Source organism: Lolium rigidum, chromosome 6, assembly GCF_022539505.1.
Source record: "Lolium rigidum isolate FL_2022 chromosome 6, APGP_CSIRO_Lrig_0.1, whole genome shotgun sequence".
In the NCBI taxonomy this organism is placed as follows: domain Eukaryota; kingdom Viridiplantae; phylum Streptophyta; class Magnoliopsida; order Poales; family Poaceae; genus Lolium; species Lolium rigidum.
The window spans coordinates 59765232-59774419 of record NC_061513.1 but is presented as its reverse complement, the minus strand read 5'-3'; positions in this window follow the sequence as shown (position 1 = coordinate 59774419).

Sequence of the window (9188 nt, the reverse complement as noted above, 5' to 3'; positions counted from 1 at the left end):
CCGATCTGTTGGCTCCGCGTCCAGATTCCATCTGTTGCGCGAGGCAGTGATAAGATGAAGATGAGATCATGAGAACACTCCCACGCGGTGCCAACCTGTGATTTGCTAATTACTTCCACCGAGCACCGACATTGTAGCGCTCCCTTCTTTTCTCAAACTCTCTCAGAGTCAGATAAGATGCAGCTAGCGGCTGCCACGCATCATTAGGTTTGGGATTAGAAGAGTGTTAACAACCAACTAATAGATTCACTCAAATAGATCAAGGATTCGTTTACAACTCGAATTACTGAGAGATTAGAAGCTCGTCCATGGAGTATTGCAGAGAGGTTTGGAACCAGAGAGGAAGGAAGGAGACAGAAGCAGATGAGGCCGAAGCCATCGAGTTCCAAGCCAGCTTGAGCTTGTTGCTATCGCTTCATGTCGATACTTGTAGTAGCTGCCACCATCTGTTCCCGTAGCCCAAGCCCAGTAGTGGCAGCCGAAGATCAGCCCAGTAATTGCAATAGGAGAGGTCGCTAACACCCGCTCGGTATGCAAGTCTGCTTCAGAAACTCTTCTACACGCATTAGTTGAATGTCCCCATGCTTGCTTGTTCTGGATAGCGGCGAGGGATATTCTGAACATCAAGCTACCAAAACTGCACCCGAATACTTGGGCTGCAGATGTTTTGTGTGAATCATGGTGGTCGCAAGAGGAGCGCGCTAAAGTGATTACAGTTATGTGGTCCATCTGGTCATCTAGAAACAAATGGGCACACGGTGAGAAGGGTTTTGACCCGGGCGTGGCAATCAAGGCTGTGCAAGATACATTGCTGGAGCTGGAGTTGCCACCCAAGAATGATGGTCTAAAGGCTGTTGAGCCAGAGTGTACTTGGCAGGGACCAATCAACGGTGTGATTAAAATCAATATGGATGGTGCTGTCAATGCTCAGGAAGTTGTTGGTGGAAGTGGGGGTGTCGCAAGAGATGCTGTAGGTCTCTTCATGGGAGCATGGTGTAAAGCTTACCCAGGCATTGTCGACCCCCTAACAACAGAGGCTTTGGCGTTTCGAGACGTTGTGTTGTTTGCTCGGGCTCACAATTTCAGTCATGTTATGTTTGAGACTGATTGCTCGGAGCTAGTTCGACATTGGGAAGCAAGAAGCAGGAACCGTCCTCTAATTGCCCCGCTCCTCGATGAAGTTAGTGTGTTAAGCTTAGATTTTCAAGTTTTCTCTCTCTCTTTTGCTCGTCGTTTGGCCAATAAATCTGCACATGAGTGCGCACGTTTTGCGTGTTTGCATAATCTGTCAGAGAAATGGACCGAGGCGAGCCCAGTTTTCCTTCAAAACAACCTTAGAGCTGATTGTAATGGCAGTGTGGTGATTTAATAAAGTTGTGGGTGTTCTTCAAAAAAAAAAAGACCTCCGGTTTGACCCTACCGCTTTTAGTTACCTTCGATGAAATCTCCTGGCATAGGCGCGCCTGCACGAAGTGCCGGCAATCTACCTAAGCTGTCAGTTGGTTTGCTAATGCCGAAATTAGGCCATCTCCAACGGCGCAACCTAAAATGCCCACTCGTTGGTCCAATTTTATTCGTTTGGACTACACGAATAGAACCAGGCAAGTGCCCTTAGGGACGCTACCTATTTGGTTCGAGATGACCATTTTAGCCCGTTGGCAAAATACAACAAACAAATGAAAAACTAAAATCCCGCAAAATTCTGAGAAAAAAATCATTCGTTCTAACATAATTTACATAGGACACAAATAATAAATAAGGAAGCCCTAGCTATGTCTTCTACCCTGCGCGGGCGTAGACAGCGCCCTCGCCTACTCGCCTTCCTCGTTCTTGGTGAGATCGACAAGCATGGGCGGTGTCCGGTGGCCCCTGCCGCGGCGGAGGCCACACATGGTCATCCTTGGGCGGCGGCTAGTTGTTGCAGCCCTGGGGTCACCACCAAGCTAGGGTGGAGAGTCGTTAAGCTCGACTAGGATCCCTAGGCAGCTAGCTCTCCGCCACCTCCTTCTTCGCCTCAGAGCGCGACGACGCAAGCGCGAAGTTGTCGGTGGTCAGGAGGACGTCGTTGTATGAGGCCAGCATGGCCGCCCGCAGTCCCAGAAATTCCTCCGGGTCATTCGCCGCTCCGAAGCGGAGCTGGCTCGCCTGGTACTCCGACGGAGGCGCGCGTTAACGGCGGCACGTCCTCTGACGGGACGCGACGGCTCGCCTACACGTCAGTGGCAGGCGGCATTAAAGGCTTGCGTCTCAAAGGTGGACGGCATACCTCTGCCATGGGGATGGCGGGCGGGGCGGCGAGGAGTAGGGGCGCGGCAGCTCGGTTGTGCAACTCGGAGGGAGAGGGTTGTGCGGCACGCGGTGAGGTGGGAGAGACGGAGCAGCGAGGAGGAGGGGATGGGTGGCAAGGAGGAGGAGGCGACGGCTTGGGCGCGTGGTGAGAGGAGGGAGAGGACCTCAGGCTGGCGGGGGCGGCGGTATGGGCGTGGATGGGCGGCGGGGAAAGGGGGGCGGGGAAGAAGGCGACTGGGGCACATGCGGGGAAGAAGACGGTTGGGGCGCGGACATGGTGTTGGCCGACCAGGTCGGGGCGGGTTAACTAGCTTAGGGTTTCTAATCCTACACGGAGAGTGGGCGTCGACGTACATAAAAGAAAAACAGGGAAGGAGACTATGCCGAGGGTAGCCCTTAGCGTAGCTCTAACGCCGTGACAACGCCGTCACGGCCTAGCCTTGGAGGGCGCGTGTCCAGTCCTACGCCAACGGCCCGTAGTGCCTCGAGGGTAGCCATCGACGTAGCGTTGCCTACGCCAATAACGTCACTACGCCGATGACTCTCTTGACGGGCTAGCCTAATCGGGCCATACGCCGATAGCCCGAATTTTGGCCATCGATTTATCGGTAGGCCGTTGCGTCATTCCTGTTGTGAGGCGTTGAGGACGACGGAAAACACGTGTGTGCGGCTGGTAGGTCGGTCCGAGGCTCCAAGTTCTTTCGTTGAGAAAGTCAGACAGGGAATCGACCTAGCTACTTATTCATCAATATATTTTGGATCTCAAGGTTTTACACTAGCACTGGGAGATAGTCACATCGCGTTCGTGTTTGCTAGCAATGAGCGAGTAGCCTAGTAGCTAGTCTACATGCCTAACGTTCAGCCAACCTTGAAGGCATATACGGCATGATTCCAGACGAACACTGTGCAAGTCTAGCTTGTCTGGTTCCTTCCAACTGATCAATGATGCTTCGTTTAATAAGTTGCGGCTAACGTCACCGGCTCACCGTGGGATACGAGAAGTATGGAGCAACAGACATATAGATGTTAATTTGGCGTCCACATAGAGAAATAGCATATGGAAACGTGGATAAAGAAATGTGTTTAGGTGTGAGCATCTCCAGTCCCGTCCTCAAGCGACGTCGGATCGAGCGTTTGGGTCCCCTAAATACGATCCTCAAACTTGTTTTTATATTAATTTTATTTTTGCATTTTCATTTCAATAGAGAGGAGAAACATTACACAAACTAATACATAATTGGAAACGTGGTTTAACACAAACTAATACATAGTTTGGACATGGTTTACGCAAACAAATACATAGTTAAAACATTGCAAAATGAGAAAAGCTAACTAGTGTTGGTCTCGCAGATTTCGTATGTTCACTGCTAAGAAAGAACACTCTCGGCACTCTCAGTCACCCAAACTGAAAAATCTAGCTGGCAATGATAGCCCTGTTGGTTATATGCGGGAAGAACATACAGAAACCTCCGTGACGATTTTCGCTGCGAAGAAAGAACACTCTACGTGTTCAATCATCGTCCTTTTCGTCGTCGTCGTCGTGGTAGTGCCGGCGGCAGGACGTGTCGTCGAACACCTTCACGCTCATCTCCTCGTCGCCTTGGTAGCAGAAGTTGAGCACACAGCCGGCTTGGAGGTCTTAGAAGCGCGCGAACTTCTCCCAGCCAGTGTGGAGGTACATCTTGCCGCGCCCGTCGAAGAGCACGTCCACCGGCCACTGGCAGAAGCTGCAGCCAGCCTCCCGTAGCTGCAGCACGGCCGGCTTGTTGCCGGCGACGAACTAGGCAAACTTGTCTGACATCCGGTCACCATTCAGGACGACGATGAACTCGAACTCCCACTCCCCCTCGGAAGACGACGAGGATGCAGGCGACGGCGACCGTGTAGGCCTTGCTGCTCCAGCACGGCTGCGGCCACGGCCGGGACCTTGGCCTCTACCAGTCATGGAATAGCCCTCGACTCTTGACATGGTGACAGCTTGGGTTGGGGAGAGAGGCGCTAGGGTTTGTGTTTGAGGGACGATGCGAGAGCACCCAGTTTATAGGATGGAGGGAGACGAGGGAGCGGTGGCGCTCATTAGCGCCAGCACGGAGAGCTAGGCGCGACGAGACGTGTTGCTGAGCCTCTGTGGCAACTGCATTGTGGCTGCGCGCCAATAACTTCCATCGCGAGGTAGGCGACGGTTGGGTGTCGTTCGTGTGTCAATGACGCATCAGGCCCACTGATACGTCTCCAACGTATCCATAATTTCTGATGTTCCATGCTTGTTTTATGACAATACCTACATGTTTTGCTCACACTTTATAATATTTTTACGCGTTTTCCGGAACTAACCTATTAACGAGATGCCGAAAGGCCAGTTGTCGTTGTCTCGTTGTTTTTGGTTTCGTAAAGGCTGTTCGTGCAATATTCTCGGAATTCAACGAAACGAAGACCCAACCTCCTATTTTTCCCGAACCTTCCGTAAAGTCAAAGGGGGACCGCAGGAGGGCCACAGTGGGGCCCACACATGTGCCGGCGCGGCCCAAGGGGGGGGGGGGGGCGCCGCCCTGTTGTCTGGCGGCTCCGTACCCCCTCCGACTCCGTCTCTTTGCCTATCACTAGTAGGAAAAGCCTCATCGGTGGCGCACCAAAAATGGATTCTGTGGCGCATGGGAGGTGCGCCACAGAAACGTCGCCACAAAAATAAGGTTTCTGTGGCGCACCTTCCCATGCGCCACGTGATTAAGGTTTCTGTGGCGCACGTGTTCCTAGGTGCGCCACGTAAAAGAGTGCGCCACGGAATTGGTTTTCGGTGCGCCACGAAATTGCTTGTATTATACTCGATTTTGTGCTGCCTGCTATACACATGCAGTTTATACACAGCAATATACAGTAGATACGAGTTATATACAAGCAACATTCGAGATATAATATAAATATCATGTACATTGCACAGATATAACATAGACATCATCATCACATTACTTAGAGCCCGATCCGGATACATATATAGTGGCAATTAAGTGTCAAATGTTTTGCATACAACTCTTAATTCATACAAATTTCACAATTTCGAGATACAAAGTAGTCTTCATCCGGTTCCTCCTTTGCTCCCTCATCTCTACCCACCAGTGCTCGATCCGGTTCCTCCTTTGCTCCCTCATCTCTACCCACCAGGCTCGCTTGCATCGGGGTCTTCATATCCAGTTCGTACTATGATGAAAATGGAAGAAAGTGAGACCAACAAGTCCGATGCACAAGAGAAATGGAATAAATGCCTCATACATTGTTGATCAACACAAATATTAACATTTAGGGATGGCGTAAGCGAGACCAAGTCCGATGCACAAGAGATTGATATTTGTGCTATCTTACCAGGCTCACTTACGCCACCCCCAAGTGTACGGGGACCAAACATTTTAATCATCGGCATTTTGAAAATCTCAAAGCAAATGGAATGACAAAATGGAATAAGTGCCTCATACATTATTGGTCAACACAAATACTATGGTCGAAACCATAGTTGCAGGTATACACCGCAGCATACTTTGCAGAAGGGCCCTCTTCTCGCCGCCGTTCCGTGAACGGGTCCTTAACGACACAACAACGCTGATCCGCCTCTTCGGCGCAGAACCACGGCAGTCCCAGCCGCCTCCCTTGTGGCCGCGTCTCCTCGCGCTCTTCGCATGACCGGACCACGATTGGACTCACCGGGGAATAATGATAATCGCCATCAACACTATCGCCGCGACTCCACAGAGCATAGCAGCTGTGGCAGATGCCACTTTTCTTCCTCGCCGTGCGCGTGAACGAGTCCTTGATGCAAAGACCGTTCCGGCCTGCCCAGAGGCCGGCACGGTCTTTGCATCAAGGACTCGTTCACTGGACGGCGAGAGAAGAAAAGCGGCATCTGCTGCAAAGTACTCTACACCTGTGGACTCTGACGATAGTGGTGATGGCGATTATCAGTATTTCCCCGGTGAGTCCAATCGTGGTCCAGCCATGGAGAAAAGCGCAGAGCCCACTAGACACGGCCACAAGGGAGACGGCTGGGACTGGCGTGGTTCTGCGCCGAAGAGACATGTCGGCGTTGTTGTCTCGTCAAAGACTCGTTCACGGAATGGCGGCCGGGGAAAGGGGGGCCGTCTACAAAGTATATTGCGGCGTATATGTGACCAAACATTCTAATCATCGGCACTAAAATGGAAGAAAGAGTCAAGTGGTATCTCAACTAGATATCATATGCCTCATACTTTTTTGGTCGAAAGAAATATTAACATTCAGGGATGGGGTCAGCGAGGCCAGGTAGGATGCACAAGAGATTGATATTTGTGCCATCGCACCGTGCTCGGTGGCCCCACCCCAGAGTGTACAAGTGACCAAACAATTTAATCATCGGCACTAGAATGGAAGAAAGGCCAATGCAATTAAGAAGTAACTAGTATGAACTAAATGGAATGCCTCATACTTTGTTGGTCGAAACAAATATGAACATCCCGGGATGGCGTTAGTGAGGCCAGGTAGGATGCACAAGAGATTGATATTTGTGCCATCACACCAGGCTCACTAGCGACACCCTGAGTGTACGAGTGATCAACCAACCATCTAATCATCGACAAGTACAAAAACACCACCAAACCAAGCAACCATGGTGACATAAGTCAAGATGCTCAAACACACATAGCATGCATGGAGCAGATGCTCCAAAGGGATTATTCATCACTTGGTATATAGACCAAGTGATGCCGGCAAAAGAGAGGCCAATCAAGAACCAAGAAATCCAGTAAGTGATAGATATGCCTAAACAAGCAACAACACATAGCATATCCCGAACCTAACCGGATGAGACAAGTCTTGGTAGCCAACTCGAATCACCTAGCACCACCTAGCCTTTTAAAACCATCGTAAACAGATCCTTTTCTTCAAGGATACCACAAGTGGCATTCATTTACATGATCCCCTACCGTGGATATCTCTATTTTCATCAAAGCCAACAAGAAATAGAAATTTATCATTACTCGCTTGAGTTCAAAACACCACCAAACCAAGCAACCATGGTGACATAAGTCAAGATGCTCAAACACACATAGCATGCATGGAGCAGATGCTCCAAAGGGATTATTCATCACTTGGTATATAAACCAAGTGATGCCGGCAAAAGAGAGGCCAATCAAGAACCAAGTAAATCCAGTAAGTGATAGATATGCCTAAACAAGCAACAACACATAGCATATCCCGCCTAACCGTGATGAGACAAGTCTTGGTAGCCAACTTAATCACCTAGCACCACCTAGCCTTTTAAAACCATCGAAATGATCTTTTTCTTCAAAGGATACCATAGTGGAATTCATTTACATGATCCCCTATTGTGAATATCTCTATTTTAGTATACCATCATAAGCATTCCATTTAAATCACACAATCCATCAAGTAAATTTTCACAAGGATACCACAGTAGCATCAAGTAAATCTTCACAAGGATACCACAGTAGCATAGTAGCATACCATAAGCTCACAAGAATCCATCATTTTCTTCACAAGGATACCACAGGTAGCATACCATAGTAGCATTTAATGCATATAAATGAACCAGTAGCATCAAAACCAACCAAATGTCCAACTAGCAAGCAATACCAAGTGAGCAAGTCTTCATTACCTTGTACAGGTTCAGACATGGATTTATTTCCAACAAAGGATGGAAATCAAATTAACATCATTGAATTAAATTGAATCATTACCATCACATGGTTCATCAATAACAATTAGGGGCAATGCATCCAGAGCAACAGCAGCAATGAATCCAGAGCAACAGCAGCAATGCATCCAGAACCACTACTGAGGTACATCAACCATGAGCAATAATGAACCAGTAAGTAAATCACTAGCACATGATGATCATTTGACCATTTAGAGCATGGACACACAAGCAATAGCAACAGTATAGTTCACCAGGAATGGTGAGAAGCTGCAAGAGCATGCATCTAGTTGCAGCAACAATGACAACAAGCTAGGATAGATAGATCAACAGCAATAGCAGCCAGTACATCAACAAGAACAACGAAGACAACTCAGTAGCATGCATCTAGCTGCAAGCAACAATGAAATCAAGCTAGGATAGATAGATTGCATCCGAGTAGCACATCAACAAGCATACAGCAGCTAGCATAGCAACAAGCAACAACAGCAGACACAACCAGAAGCAGACACACGAGCATTTCGTCGAGCACTTTGTGCTCGCGCGGGAGAGGAAGAGGGAGGGGAGGGGAGGGGAGAGAGTTCACCGACGACAGTGGGTGGAGGAGGAGGTTGACGACGACGGCAGCGGTGGAGGAGGAGGAGGACGCGGCGGCTCCTCCACCTTCACGCCACGGCGGCCCCTCCTCGCCGTAGCGGCAGCTTGTGCTGCAGTGGCGGGGATGGGAGGACCGTGGCGGCATGCGGCCCTCGCGGAGGAAGGCGGCGGCGACGGCGATGGCGACGACCATGGCGGCGCGCGGCGGATCGGAGGAGAGGAGAGGGGAGAGGGGAGAGGGTGAACAGTGCGTGGGGAGGGCACGGGCGATGATATAACTTACCTTAGTTCTGTGGCGCACCAGAACAAGTGCGCCACAGAATCAACTACTTCTGTGGCGCACCGAAGCACGTGCGCCACAGAAAGAGTTATTTCTGTGGCGCAGCAAGCTGTGTGCGCCACAGAAATACCTACACTAATAATTGGTGGTGGCAGGATGTGGGCCCCATATAATTTCTGTGGCGCATTGTTCAGTAGTGCGCCACAAAATTAAGCTATTTCTATGGCGCACCTAGCATGGTGCGCCACAAAATAACATTCTGTGGCGCATTTTTAGTGGTGCGCCACAGAACTAAGCTCAGCCTATAAGGGTTTTCCTACTAGTGTATATAAGCCCTTTCGACCT